Source organism: Schistocerca serialis, chromosome 9, assembly GCF_023864345.2.
Source record: "Schistocerca serialis cubense isolate TAMUIC-IGC-003099 chromosome 9, iqSchSeri2.2, whole genome shotgun sequence".
In the NCBI taxonomy this organism is placed as follows: domain Eukaryota; kingdom Metazoa; phylum Arthropoda; class Insecta; order Orthoptera; family Acrididae; genus Schistocerca; species Schistocerca serialis.
The window spans coordinates 72,460,410-72,476,230 of record NC_064646.1 but is presented as its reverse complement, the minus strand read 5'-3'; the positions used below and the strand labels follow the sequence as shown (position 1 = coordinate 72,476,230).

Genomic DNA, 15,821 nt, shown 5'->3' with positions numbered 1-15,821 from the left:
TGTTTCTCAATGCTATTCGCTAATATTTTCCCCACATGACGTGATTCGCACCAATTACTCTAATGGATTTAGATAGCCAGAAAAAAAAGCATTTACGTGGCTTGTTCTCACGTCATGACCAGTGGTGTAGATGGCGTAAGAATCAAAAGGCATTAACACTCATATGCACGTTTTATTGCTAACGCGGAAACCAATCAGGTAATGGCGCAGACTGCGATTAAATGCGAGGCATGATAAAAACACAGCATCGGCTGAAAAAAATCTGCCAGCCGCAAACGCAGGCGGTGGGAGAAAGAGACAAAATGAAAAGAGGTGCCGTAATTCGTTTGGCATCCATCGACAGCTGGGTTGGAGCGCGAGTGCGTTAAAAAACCAGCGAGAGGGGCACGCCGAGCGTTATTTACTCCGGCACTTGTTTACAAATTGCCCTTCAATTATTGCCCGCCCCCCTGACTGTGCTGGTATCGAAACGTCATGTGCGCTATTTTTTCCCTCTTTTGTATCTCTTTTTTCATGTGGCTCATCAGGCCGCACACCTTTCAACTCTCACTTTCGATACAATGTTGTTAGCGGCACCCTCGCTGTACTTTTTTTCGAGGGAGATGAAAGAGGAAATGTGTGTGTGGGGAGGGGGGGGGGGGAGGTGAGAGAGAAGGAGAGAGAGACTGTGAAACAAAAATAAAAGGGGAAAAAATGGATGCCTGATATGTGTCGTTCACTCGATACTTTGAAAGGGCTTTCGGGGCAGAGGTAATGGATTTAACAGATTGTTAACATTGCAATGATTGTTCCGTCCTTCCCTCGCCCCCATTTTCACACCGCACACGCACAGGCACGTACGCACACTGACGTACATCCGTGAGTGTCCGGACACAAAGATACGTGGCACAGAACGACAGCCAATATAAAAAAAGGAGGAGAAGGGTTGCGTATTGGAAGGGGTGCGTGCTGCGGTGAGAAGGGTGGAAGGCTTTTGGGGGTGAGTACGCAGCAACACCGGTGCCCACAGCGGGGGGTGGGCGATCCGTTACCACCAAACCGCGTGTCCGTCAGCGGGCGAGTCGTGGGCATCATTACTGCGGGGGTTGGGGGTGGCACGGACGTGCGGGTGGTGTGGGGTGTCACCCGCAGATTCGAGCACAATATTATCGCCGCTTTCAATCACCGCCTCTCTCCGTCCCGTCCGTCCGGCCGCGCGCCTGTGTCCGCGCGTTCCGCAGCTTCCCTCGCCGCCGCCCCCGCGCGCCAGCGACCGGCGACGTCGCCGCCACGTCCGCCGCCGGCCGCCGCTCGCATTTTAGCTCCGACAGCCGGCAATGTGTCCAATTGATTCATAGATATAACAACCGCCAGCGCCACCGCGCCACACGCGCACTCAATCACACGCGCGAGCACGTAGCCGGGACGCACCGACACGCGTAATGTATCTGCCGCCGGTATGCTGACGCCGAAGCCGACGCCGCCACCGACGCCGCCTCTGGGGCAGCTGTCGCGGCTACTGGGAGGCTACGATGCGTTTTAACTTTTCTCCCACTCCGACCTCAATACCTGTTGCTTCTTCCGCTTCTAATAGACCATATCAAGGGGAATAATTTAGTGTAAACAATGATACCCGATCTAAAGCTTAATTTGATGAAAGTTATCAGACTGTGAACAACTAGCTTAGTGTGTGGTGCTTCACTCGCAATGGCTGTATGGTCAGTACATTTTTTTTATTTTTCTTTAATCGACTACTCAAGAGAACGTCGTTATCAGGAGAAAGAAAATTAGCATTCTGCGGATCGGAGCGTGGAATGTCAGATTCCTTAATCGGGCAGGTAGGTTAGAAAATTTAAAAGAAGAATATAATAACTCCAATCCCATAGAAAGCACTTGTTGACAGATGTGAAAGTTACCGAACTATCAGTTTAATAAGTCACAGCTGCAAAGTACTAACGCGAATTCTTTACAGACGAATGGAAAAACTGGTAGAAGCGGACCTCGGGGAAGATCAGTTTGGATTCCGTAGAAATGTTGGAACACGTGAGGCAATACTAACCTTACGACTTATCTTAGAAGAAAGATTAAGGAAAGGCAAAGCTACGTTTCTAGCATTTGTAGACTTAGAGAAAGCTTTTGACAACGTTAACTGTAATACTCTCTTTCAAATTCTGAAGGTGGCAGGGGTAAAATACAGGGAGCGAAAGGCTATTTACAATTTGTACAGAAATCAGATGCCAGTTATAAGAGTCGAGGGGCATGAAAGGGAAGCAGTGGTTGGGAAAGGAGTGAGACAGGGTTGTAGCCTCTCCCCGATGTTATTCAATCTGTATATTGAGCAAGCAGTAAAGGAAACAAAAGAAAAATTCGGAGTAGGTATTAAAATTCATGGAGAAGAAGTAAAAACTTTGAGGTTCGCCGATGACATTGTAATTCTGTCAGAGACAGCAAAGGACTTGGAAGAGCAGTTGAACGGAATGGACAGTGTCTTGAAAGGAGGATATAAGATGTACATCAACAAAAGCAAAACGAGGATAATGGAATGTAGTCAAATTAAATCTGGTGATGCTGAGGGGATTAGATTAGGAAATGAGACACTTAAAGTAGTAAAGGAGTTTTCCTATTTAGGGAGTAAAATAACTGATGATGGTCGAAGTAGAGAGGATATAAAATGTAGACTGGCAATGGCAAGGAAATCGTTTCTGAAGAAGAGAAATTTGTTAACATCGAGTATAGATTTAAGTGTCAGGAAGTCGTTTCTGAAAGTATTTGTATAGAGTGTAGCCATGTATGGAAGTGAAACATGGACGATAACCAGTTTGGACAAGAAGAGAATAGAAGCTTTCGAAATGTGGTGCTACAGAAGAATGCTGAAGATAAGGTGGGTAGATCACGTAACTAATGAGGAGGTATTGAACAGGATTGGGGAGAAGAGAAGTTTGTGGCACAACTTGACTAGAAGAAGGGATCGGTTGGTAGTACATGTTTTGAGGCATCAAGGGATCACAAATTTAGCATTGGAGGGCAGCGTGGAGGGTAAAAATCGTAGAGGGAGACCAATAGATCAATACACTAAGCAGATTCAGAAGGATGTAGGTTGCAGTAGGTACTGGGAGATGAAGAAGCTTGCACAGGATAGAGTAGCATGGAGAGCTGCATCAAACCAGTCTCAGGACTGAAGACCACAACAACAACAACAACAACAACAATCGTACTTTTTATTGTTCACAAATTGCAGTATTTTCTAAACTATGCACGCTATTAAAGCCCATAGAAGCATGGTCATTTCCGAATTTACCTCTGACCAAAAAGGGATTGGGGCAGGTAGAGTCGAAGGTATATGCTAATGCTACAGTTTTTAGTTCTTGTCGTGGTATTTCTACAGAAACTTTGAAACGTCCCGTTAGAAAAATTTATAAATGACTGTGCTGATAAACCTCTTATATTATTTGATCTTCAAACAGCTGAGCAGAACTGAACGTACTCAGACATTTAGCTCTTTACCTATTCTGATCAACACTAAACTGACACACAATATTTTTACCGCAACGCAATCTGTCTTTTAATAACCCCTACAAAAGATAGTGTTAACAGCCAACTGCCCAACACTACAATGACGAATATTACAACAACAACTAACAATAACCTATACCTTTCATTAATCACTTACCTCACAAAAATCTTCGTTACTGGAACTACTGCAATACAGCGAGCGCCAATACTGCCAGCTAAATAAAAGATTCTAACTACTGAAGGCACTAACTGAAAATTTTGATAAAGAACAAACAATATATTTACCTTAATAGCGTTCAAAAGTCATTATATATATTAGTTCATGACATCCAGTCTTACAAATTTACTGTCTCTGAGGGACACACGTCCAGATCATCGGCTCTCAAAACTCCTCCATATCTCTACCTATTATAAATGACTGTGCTGATAAACCTCTTATATTATTTGATTTTCAAACAGCTGAGCAGAACTGAACGTACTCAGACATTTAGCTCTTTACCTATTCTGATCAACACTAAACTGACACACAATATTTTTAGCGCAACGCAATTTCTCTTTTAATAATCCCTACAAAAGATAGTGTTAACAGCCAACTGCCCAACACTACAATGGCGAATATTACAACAACAACTAACAATAACCTATACCTTTCATTAATCACTTACCTCACAAAAATCTTCGTTACTGGAACTACCGCAATACAGCGAGCGCCAATACTGCCAGCTAAATAAAAGATTCTAACTACTGAAGGCACTAACTGAAAATTTTGATAAAGAACAAACAATATATTTGCCTTAATAGTGTTCAAAAGTCATTATATATATTAGTTCATGAAATCCAGTCTTACAAATTTACTGTCTCTGAGGGACACACGTCCAGATCATCCACTCTCAAAACTCCGCCATTTCTCTCCCCACATCCTCCACTGCTGGCGGCTCACCTCCAACTGCGCAACGCTACGCGCTGTTAACAGCCAACTGCCCAACACTACAATGGCGAATATTACAACAACAATGCCAAGCAGCCACAGACTGCACACACCACAGGCAGTGAATTTCATACAGAGCGCTAGGTGATGTTACCAACAGAAGAACCTAAACAGCCTACTTACAACTTTCATACCCTAACACAAATTTCTTTAGAAATCAAATACCTATTTTCATACATTTACCTTTTAAAGTTTCAATATAACGAAATATATGCATAAAAAATTTTCATCCTCTATTTCACCACCTTAGCGGCTGAATTTCCTAAAACACTGAAGCACAAGTTTTTTTCTCTAACCGAGAAGCCAGATACAAATTTGCTTAGATTTAGCTTAAAAAATTCTTACCTAACGAAATATTTTCATAAAATGTTCCATCCAAAAACATTTATGCATTTTTTACTATCACTATTTTATTTATTTATTTCCAACCGAGAAGTCAAATATCAGTTTTCACAGACGTAACTTTAAAGATGCTCTATCAGGACTTTAACAACGATTTTATTTCTAAAAACTCTTTCACCCGCTATTTTACGGTCTTAATGGTGGAACTTAGACACTTTAATCTCGGACAGAGAATTCATATACCAAGTTTTGCAGTTGTAGGTTCAAAATTTCCTCGGTCGTGACTCATTTTCAAAAACCTTTTCGGCCCCTACTTCACCAATTTCGAACAAACCCTCACTAAATGATGCTTACAGTGTAAGATCAACACAATCTCCAAATTTCGAGCTTCTATCCTTACCAGTTATATCTGGTCTGGGATGAGTCACCGAATCAGTTGATTTCAGCCCCTTAGGTGTTGAATTTCCAAATAACTTAAACATGTTATTTTGATTTCTGACTGAGAAGCAAATATATATATTTTCATAGATTTGGTTTAGAAAATGCATTCATAATGAAATATTTCAGTCAAGTCCTATTTCGACCCCTTAGGCGTTGAATTTCCAAACACTAAAACATGTTTTAGTAATTTCTGACTGAAAAGTCAAATACTAATTTTCATAAATCTAGCTTTATAGATGCTTCATTATTCCTTTAATGGGGTAATGATTTGTTTTTAAAAAAGAATTTCACCAACTATTTCACCCCTAAAGGGGTTAAATTTCCAAAACGCTGAAACACGGAATCATTAATTTTTGAGCGAGAAACCAAACACCGTTTTTGGTATTTCTGGCTTGAAACTTGCACTAATAGCGACATATTTTCAAAAATCCTGTCATTCTCTATTTCAACATCTTAGGGAAGGAATTTCCACTTGATAGAAGTGGAATAAATTGTTCACATTCTGAAATTAGAATTTACATTATTTCATGATTTATAAAACAAAAGCCTATGGACTTCAGATCAGCCCTGGGAATAAGTCGACTACAAGTGACAGAAAAAGCTAAGTGAAATATTATTTAATACCGAAATCGAAGTATTATTGCTGACATGTACTACATTTATATATGCTGATGACCTATGTAGAATGAATAACGATTCGCTATATAGACAGAGGAAGGGACCCGTTTCACGCTTCAGTCAAAACTTTTCAAACTGAAAGACGCAATTTGAAGAACGTCAGCAAACTGACACCCAGTTACTATAAAAGATTTCCTTGCTTCCAAATACGAGTAACAAGCATCATGAATCAAAAATCATCAAGAGATATGTTCTTGGACTATCTTATGTTAGTCGCATGTAAGATCTGACGTTACTCATCAGACTCCTCATGTATATGCAAGATGTCAAGAAAGTTTTCCGTATGTTGATATGTTGCAGTATGGACCGAAACAAGAAAAAGATGTTCATCAGTAATGGCCTCTAAAATGCATACTTTGAGAGCCGCCTGAAGGGATGCATTTCAGAGGACTTGTTTAATGGAGTTTCTTCCTTGTTTTGGTCCACACTGCCACCTTTCGATAAAGGGAATGATTTTCTTAACACATTCTACGTTGTGAGCTGATCTGAAAGTAGGGTATATAGAGGGTGGTTCAGCCACAATAACTTATAAGACAGTCGAAATTAGCTAACAGCACGGGCTACAATTATACTGCAGCTTCCTACACAGGATGCGCTGATATGAAACTTCCCAGCAGATTAAAAATGCGTGCCACACCAAAATTCGAACTTGGGATCTTTGCCTCTTGCGGGCTACTGCTTTACCCACTGAGCTACCCACAAGTATTGAGTCGAGGCTGGGTAGCTCAGTCAGTAGAGCACTTGTCTGCGAAAGGTAAAGGTCCCCAGTTCGAGTCTCAGTTCGTGCACGCGGGTTTAATCTGTCAGGAAGTTTCATATTACAGTCTCTTGGACCATGTTTAGTTTTTACACTAATCTACATATTATTTTTCAGTCGTACTCGTGGAAATACGCTTAAAACACCTTTCCTTGCAGGCTCCCAGATTCTAAATAAAAATTCGATCGTAAAAGAGAAGTACACATCCAGAAGAAATTGTAGTTTCCTAGATTCATAACTGGTTTTTCTACTTGTAAGACGCTTTATGTTATTGCGGCAATGATCAAAAGATTTTGATGATTCATGCTGGAATCCATTCTGATCTATTGACAGCATTAATAATGGGTCATAAAGGTCATTTTTCCTTCTAGCGTTGTAGGTGTGGACTGTGGTGGTCTACATTGGTCCACATTGGATTCTTAGAGAAGTCAAAGTAGGCGTTTTTCTTATAGATTTAGAATACGAATATTACTTTTAAAATTGTCTCCTAGCTCAAGGTTACAAGTAAGTTGTAACTTTACATTAACGTATATTGCTAGTGTAATCAATATATTGCTAGTGTAATCAATAGGATGAATACATTAACTGAACTTAACTAGTTTCTTCGCACCGTTTCTCTGTCTTCCTTTTGTGCGTGGTTGTGGAGCACGTCCCTGTATAGTTGTTGTTGTGGTCTTCAGTCCTGAGAGTGGTTTGATGCAGCTCTCCATGCTACTCTATCCTGCGCAAGCTGCTTCATCTCCCAGTACCTACTGCAGCCTACATCCTTCTGAATCTGCTTAGTGTATTCATCTCTAGGTCTCCCTCTACGATTTTTACTCTCCACGCTGCCCTCCAACACTAAATTGGTGATCCTTTCAAGCCTCAGAATATGTCCTACCAACCGATCCCTTCTTCTAGTCAAGTTGTGCCACAAACTCCTCTTCTCCCCAATTCTATTCAGTACCTCCTCATTAGTTATGTGATCTACCCATCTAATCTTCAGCGCTCTTCTGTAGCACCACATTTCGAAAGCTTCTATTCTCTTCTTGTCCAAACTATTTGCCGTCCATGTTTCACTTCCATACATGGCTACACTCCATACAAATACTTTCAGAAACGACTTCCTGACACTTAAATCTATACTTGATGTTAACAAATCTCTCTTCTTCAGAAACGCGTTCCTTGCCATTGCCAGTCTACATTTTATATCCTCTTTACTTCAACCATCATCAGTTATTTTGCCCCCCAAATAGCAAACCTTCACAACTTTAAGTGTCTCATTTTCTAATCTAATACCCTCAGCATCACCCGATTTAATTCGACTACATTCCATTATCCTTGTTTCGCTTTTGTTGATGTTCATTTTATAGCCTCCTTTCAAGACACTGTCCATTCCGTTCAACTGCTCTTCCAAGTCCTTTGCTGTCTCTGACAGAATTACAATGTCAAATCCTCAAAGTTTTTATTTCTTCTCCATGGGTTTTAATACCTACTCCGAATTTTTCTTTTCATTCCTTTATTCTTGCTCAGTATACTCCCTGTATTATCCAGCAGGAATCATCCAGCATAGCAGTACTCCACCGTTCTGTGTACCACCGTTCCAGGAAAGAAATGTCGTGGGCTTATAAGCTTGATCAAGTTCACCTACAGGGTCTCTGTAATTTTCAGCTATCTTGTTTCCGAAGAACAATGCTGTCTCGTTACGAAAACAACGTCATTCATGCAGCTGATCAGGGGTTAGAATAAATTCAAAGTGTGTGTCCCTCAACATCCGGCGTATCTGTGGACCAATGAATATCCCCCTTGTTATCTTTTCTGCGCTGAATTGTGGAAACACCTTACAAACATTGAAACGCTACTTCATTGTTGTGCACACCCTTAAGAAATGCCGTCATAAACTAAAACTAAACTAAACTCCTCCCGCACAGGCCATGAAGGCCCAAAGTTACCGACCGGCCACCGTGTCATCCTCAGTCCACAGGCGTCACTGTATGTGCATATGGAAGGGCATGTGGTCAGCACACCGCTCTCCTGGCCGTATGTCAGTTTCCGAGACCGGAGCCGCTACTTCTCAGTCATGTAGATCCTCAATTTGCCTCACAAGGGCTGAGTGGAACCCGCTTGCAATCAGCGCTCTTCAGATCGTATGGTCACCCATCCAACTGATAGCCCAATCCGACAGCGCTTAACTTCGGTGATCGGATGGAAACAGGTGTTACCACTGCGAAATGCCATCATAAGTCACAACCTAACGCGCAATGATGGGAGAACGATTTTGTTCAGATTCAGGAGAGGTCCTTCGGCAAGATTTCTAGACCCAGATACCAAACCGGTTCGTGGAGGCCATTCCCTTTGTGTGCAGAGTTTTTCTCTTGTGCTGTTGTCCCACTCACACAGATAGAAGTAATACTTAGCGTAACCCACTTGCAAACCCAAAAGCATCACAACAACTTTCAAGTCTCCAACTATCAGCCATTCATGATTACTATAATTAACACAGTTTACAACGCATTTCAAAATTATATAACTCTCTTTAGCTAAGGCAGCATATGCGCCAGGGATGGATGTCCTTTCATTACTATTATGTAACAATACAGCCTTCAGGCTTGTTTTTGAGCTGTCTATAAAGAGTCTCCCCTCGTCTGATTTATATGTAATGTTCAGGTCTTCCAACAAACATTCAACTTCACTGCAGAACGTTATGTCGACTTTAGTACTGGAATGGCACTCAAGTTTTTTCTGACGCTGCCGCGAAAGCGATACACGTACGGTGCTAGCGAGACGATCCCACTGCTGCAGTTCTGCTTTACACTTTGGAAGACCTGAATCCCTAATTAGATCATTAAGGTCACGTTTTTGATTTTGCGAGGTTCTCCAGATGATGATGTTGGTGTAAATGCAGGGTCAATGTGAATAGCGGATAACTGCACTTTTTCGGCTGTATGAGTTGGTTCAGCATCATTGCCATCACTGTTTGATGGTGGTGCATGTGGGTGAACATGCACCAGTAGTCGTCCGCCATGAGCCACTAGGAGAATGACAGATGGGATGTCAGCTTATGAATATTCCTTTTCCTCTTCAGATTTACTCCTTTCCTGAAGGGAGGCTTTAGTGTCGTCTCGTTGTCACTGTAGGATTGTATCTTGAGGTGCAAGGAGAGGATGTTGTTTGGTGGTCGATATCGTCTTTCTACAACACAACTGCACACGTTTATTAAGAGGGTTCTTTAGTAAGAAGAATACGAAAGCTGCTTAACTCAAGATAGTTAAGATGTTATAGTACAAGCTCTCTATAATAGTCCACGTCAGCCTCACTGCTGGTGTAGTACAAAGTCCCACTACGTACACCACTCTGGTCGCTAGGTACTGACTGACTCCAGGCTAGAGGCTAACTGCGACATCGACTCCCACTAGGCTGCTTTTGATGATTCGACTCATTGACTCACTGGATGACTGAGCCCTCTAGAAGTCTGCGGTGGCGATAGAAGTACTGGCAGCCGAGAGGGCGTTGGCGGCTTGTTTCTTGCAGTCTGTCTTTGGCCTCTATCGACCTTCTCACAACCTCTTTGCCATCTGGTGCGTTGGAGACAGCTTACGCCAGCACAGATATGTTATACAAAGCAGTGTAATGTATGGTTTGTGGGTTCACACCAAATAGCAGACACACAAAACCTCATGGACATGGTTTTACCATTCATCCAACCATTCAGTGTAGCCAAACACAAGGTTCAGTGCACATGTAGAGCCCCTGATTTATCATGGTCTTCATCTCGACAACCCAAATTCAAGGGATATACTTGTTTCACTGATTAAGTCAGCAGTCATCTTCTTGAACCACAATAACATCTGCACAAACGTAACGGAAGTTACATTTCATACTACATCATCATAAACTAAAGGCTATGACTTGTTGATTTAACGACATCCCTCTCTCCATTGTCATCCTCTTCAATTCTGCATACAATTTTATCCCCATATCTTCTTTGATGTTATTAAAATACGTTGCTCTTGGCCTGACTCTTGGTTTTTTCCTTTCCTTTAAATACATTCTTTAGGGGCTGGTTGTGTCTCATTATGTGCACTATCATTTTTTATTTTCTTCTTCCTATATAATTTAGCAGCCTTCTGTTCTCATTCGCTTCTCTTAAGACCTGTTCATTACTTTTTCTATCTACCCATCTTGTTTTCGTCATTCTTCTCCATATGCACATTTCCATTACTTCCAATCTCTTTTTCTCTGCATTTCCTAGAGTCCACGCTTCACATCATACTACAAGCCGACGGAATTTTTGTGAAATTGTACACACGCTTAATAAACACAATTATTCAGTTTTAGCACTTCATCTCATGTACATTCAGCGCCAACCATTATGACACTTTTTCCAGTAACACGTGAAGAAAATCAGCGCAACAGCATGCAGTAGTGACGAACGACACTGAAAATCGAGGTTGGTTTCTACATGCGACTATGCTCAAGCGACGGGATGGTGCGCATATGAGTCATGGTGTAATGCAGTCTTACCAAACTGCACCGGAAGCGTCCATTTCGCTCACAACAGTGGAATCCGTGTCACAATGCCTTTGCATGTAGCCCTTGTAATGTTCCGTAAGTATGACTTTGCCACGTAAATACCTTATTTAAATGTGACCCTGAACTAGGAAACAGTTGTGACCTTGATATTCGTGTTCAGCCCACCTAAATCTACAAGCACGGCTGCGTTCGTTTGTGTGAAAAATAAAAATTAGAACTTTGTCTACCACTGTTACTTTTAACGTATTTCATTGGTGAGTATACATGTGTGTACAGGGTAATTCACCTGCCCCTAAGCCGGCCGAAGTGGCCATGCGGTTAAAGGCGCTGCAGTCTGGAACCGCAAGACCGCTACGGTCGCAGTTTCGAATTCTGCCTCGGGCATGGATGTTTGTGATGTCCTTAGGTTAGTTAGGTTTAACTAGTTCTAAGTTCTAGGGGACTAATGACCTCAGCAGTTGAGTCCCATAGTGCTCAGAGCCATTTGAACCATTTGAGCCATCTGCCCCTACCTATGGGTTTCATACAAACCGCTGTGCCTTCAAGTACCACGTGCAAGATTTTCACACTCTCTCGCTTACTACGCACAATTTATTAGTTCTACACAAAAAGTTATCAGAACCTTTTTGTAGGAAATTTAATTTTGTTCTATTTTGTACTGGGACAAATTTTCGTTTGAGACCATTGTTTTCGAATTAGTGAACAAAAACGTAGAAAACTGACCTTCAAACGCGTTTTTCTTGAATAGTTCGTGAACTGTGACCCACGGAGTTTACGTATTCTAAACATTAAACTTCCTACAGGGAGATCTTGTTCACTTCTTCTGTAAGGCTAATAGCTGGAGCACAAATAACGAGAGAATATAAAAATTCTGCACTTGGTTTTTGAAGGCATTGTGGGTAGCATAAAACCTATAGGCAGGAGCAGCTGAATCAGCCTGTATATTGTGAAGGTACAGTTAAAATGTCTGACCCCTTGATGAGGTACCTACGAGACGACTGCAGGTGAACACCATATACACTGTTCGATTTTGTGCAATCAATACTTTATTTTGTAGTGACGATTCACCCCATAAAATCATTCCATAAGACATTATTGAGTGTAAATGTGCAAAAAAAAATTAGGGGTTAGGAGGTTGATTCCTTTGTTTCCAAGACTAGCAATTATACAAAGAGCAATAGTAGCTGAATTTAATAGTCCGAACAGCTCAGTAATAAGCTTCTTCCCATACAAGTTTTCATCAGTGCGCACCTCCAAACATTTGGAACGGTCTATCCTGTTTACTGACTCCTGTTCATATGGTGCAATTTTTTGTATGGTTATATTTGTTGCGCAGAAACAAATACAGCGGGTTTCCAGAGAACTATTCAATAATTCTTTGAAAAACGTAACTAACACACTAGGACCGGCTTCAAAATAAGCAATTGCTTCTTGATGTATGTTAAGTGGGATGTCATTCACATGTAATAGCAACGGTAAATGATCTAAAAGTTAACCATAAGAGACACTCTTCCAGAGAGAAAAAAACTTCCATTTTCCATGAGGCCTAAACAGAATTTGCTCTGTTTTTAGTGTGACGTCTTACACTAGTGGCAGCATTTTCCCCTGAATCAGTAGTACACTCGGCCAGCGGCCCTTGTGTCACAAGCAGTTTATGATGTTAAATACTTTCAACAATGTTGGAGAAGGGTAAAAATATCAATTAGGAGATAAGAAGACCTGACAAACAAAACAACGTGCAGCATGATAAGTAGAGGAAAGGATCTGGAAAACGACGCTTATCTCGATGATTGTTTGTGGTAGTGAGAACTGAGTGTCAGGGAGAAAAGACACTAGAAAAATCAAAACTTTGTCTACGAAGTTTCTGAAAAGAGCGAGAATAGTTATATTTGGAGATCAATTACAACATGAAACTACACAGGAGGGTCTAAATAAATTTACCCTGAATGGCAGACTCCACGATTTTAGTATAAAATGGAAAACGCGTGTGGAAAAAGAGAGAATCAAAGATAGCCGGTTAAAAGACATAGTCTTTCTATTCATATACTGAGTGAGAAAAACATCAGTTCATAAATTTTTAGTGTCACACATAAAATTCAGTTATTGTGCCGTTACATGTCTCGAAACTGAAAAATTTATTTATGTGAAAAATGGCTTTTTTAGAGTATAGACTCCCCAACAATGTGACAGGCAAAGGAGCTGTGGAAGAACACATCACAGGCAAGGGATGTTCATGATATAAAAAAAAAAAAAAAAAATACAGGAGTGGGCGTTCTCAGTCGTGACCAATGAGGTGGTGGATAAGATCAAAGAAATCATCCACTTCTTCTGTATGAAATCATTACTGAAACATTTGGTTTTCAAGAATTGTGTGCGAAGCGGGTACCAAAACAGCTCAAAGTCATTAGAGGATGAACTTGGAATGTGTAGTACAGAATTATTATTCACATTGAGTGGTCAAATATCAGTTCCCTGAGACAGAATAAGTTTTTACCACCACCTATGAATTTCAGTTCTTTTGATATTATATGTCCCAAAACTCGTTTATACTAAAAATAGAAATTTTGGAATCAAGCCGCCACTCCCACCAACGCCCCCTCTCCTCACCTCACCATGGAGAACGTCAGTGGACTCGCTGAAATGGAGCCCTGGCTCGGAAACGACTGAGCCGAAAGTTAGTAGCAGAAATGGGAGAACTACAGATTTACATTATTCTTCTGACGATGATATAAATACAAGTAAATTCTTTTTTGAAACAATTTAGTTTACATTCATAACAGGCTGATCTTTTTCGAGTTTCTGAGAAACTTATTTGATGGCCAAAGCAATACTTGGTGGATTACGACCAGATGACTACTACCTGAGGTATGATCACATTTGTGGAGGCATGTCGAAGTGGTAAATTCGTTCGTTCGCTTTGCGAACGAACAGATCACGATGTCCCACCTCAGCCAACGTCCTCTGTGAATAGTGGAACTCTGCACTGGACCTCTTTCACACTATGCATACTGCAAATGCTTAATTCCAGTTAACATTTACACTTGTCGAAATTTCTTCGATGAACTATTAAAGTAGCTAAGTTGCTCTGTTAACAAAGTTCTAGTTCTGCTTCAAGGTCCCTGACAAGTATTAGGAAACAGAGTGAAAACTTTTCCGTGTCAAAAAAAAGAGATACTGCTGCCAACAACAGTGAGAGGGCTGCACATGCTACTCTTCATCATGTGTGCACACGAGCGTCGGTAACAACTACAGCGACGTAGCTCTATGTCACCACAATAGAAACGTCAGTATGCAAACAATAGTCGCCTTCCACTTTGATAACCGTAACACAGCTTCACTACGGGTGCAGCTGACGTGCAGCTTGGGGACAATGGGCAGAATGGGAAATGTTTTAAGTGATGCATAGCAACAAATGACAAAAGCAATTCCTGTTATCCGTATAACCGAGAAATTTTCAGCTTCATGCACAGAGCGTATGCTGCGCAAATTGATTAGCGCTTGAAACAAGACTGCTTGACGGTGGATTAATTAGGTTTCAATGAATATGTTTAAACTAGAAATTTTGATATATTAAACGCTTTTAAAGTATCTCTTACCCGTCTCTTTTTCCTGGAACATTGTTTGACTAGTCTTTGATGTCAGACAAGATTTTAGGCCCCTTTGGGCTATCCTCGTTATCTGCATCGAATAAAACCAATCGATATGCAGACTCAGATGTGAAATGAAAAACTATCTGCAACGAAAAATATTTGGTTGGAAGTGAATGACAACGACAGACGAGTCGGTGGGGGGGGGGGGGGGGGGCGGGGGCCTTGCAGAAATCACTTTACTCATGAGTGAGCCACCGAGCATGTAGTTTAATTCCCAAAAACGGACCCATCAACTCTCATTCTCCACTCACACTGGAAGTGTGATCTTGTGTAATTCTAAGTCACAGTAATCTGGAGAAACAAAAGCTAAAGTCTAAATATGCAGAGAAAATACAGCTTCCCAAGTCTCCTTAAATGAGAGCTCTGTCTCGTGACTTACAATTCAGGTTTCGGATGTAAAAATCGATGTCTCTCACGCCGAATCGAAAATCTACCAGTCTCCGAAACCTCCCCCCTCTGAGTTCTCCACAGAGAGGCCACCAAAGAAACACTTGAATGAGATTTTCACTCTGCAGTGGAGTGTGCGCTGATATGAAATTTCCTGGCATATTGAAACTGTTTGCCGGACCGAGACTCGAACTCGGGACCTTTGCCTTTCGCGGGCAAGTGCTCTACCAACTGAGCTACCCAAGCACGACTCACGCCCCGTCCTCACAGCTTTACTTCTGTCAGTACCTCGTCTCCTACCTTCCAAACTTTACAGAAGCTCTCCTGTGAACCTGCAGAACTAGCACTCCTGAAAGAAAGGATATTGCTTAGACATGGCTTAGCCACAGCCTGGGGGATGTTTCATTCTGGAAGTAAAGCCGTGAAGACGGCGCGTGAGTCGTGCTTGGGTGGCTCAGTTGCTAGAGCGCTTGCCCGCGAAAGGCAAAGGTCCCGCGTTCGAGTCTCGGCCCGGCACACAGTTTTAATCTGCCAGGAAGTTTCAAAGAAACACTTGTCCCCAAATTAGAAAGTC

At 41.6% G+C, this 15,821-nt stretch overlaps 1 non-coding gene across 1 annotated transcript; it reads right to left on the bottom strand.

Moving 5' to 3' along the window:
* Positions 1 to 15,419: 15,419 nt before the first annotated feature.
* Positions 15,420 to 15,494, bottom strand: Trnas-cga (transfer RNA serine (anticodon CGA)). Its single transcript has one exon. It is a non-coding gene; the product is annotated as a tRNA-Ser (tRNA).
* Positions 15,495 to 15,821: the final 327 nt, after the last annotated feature.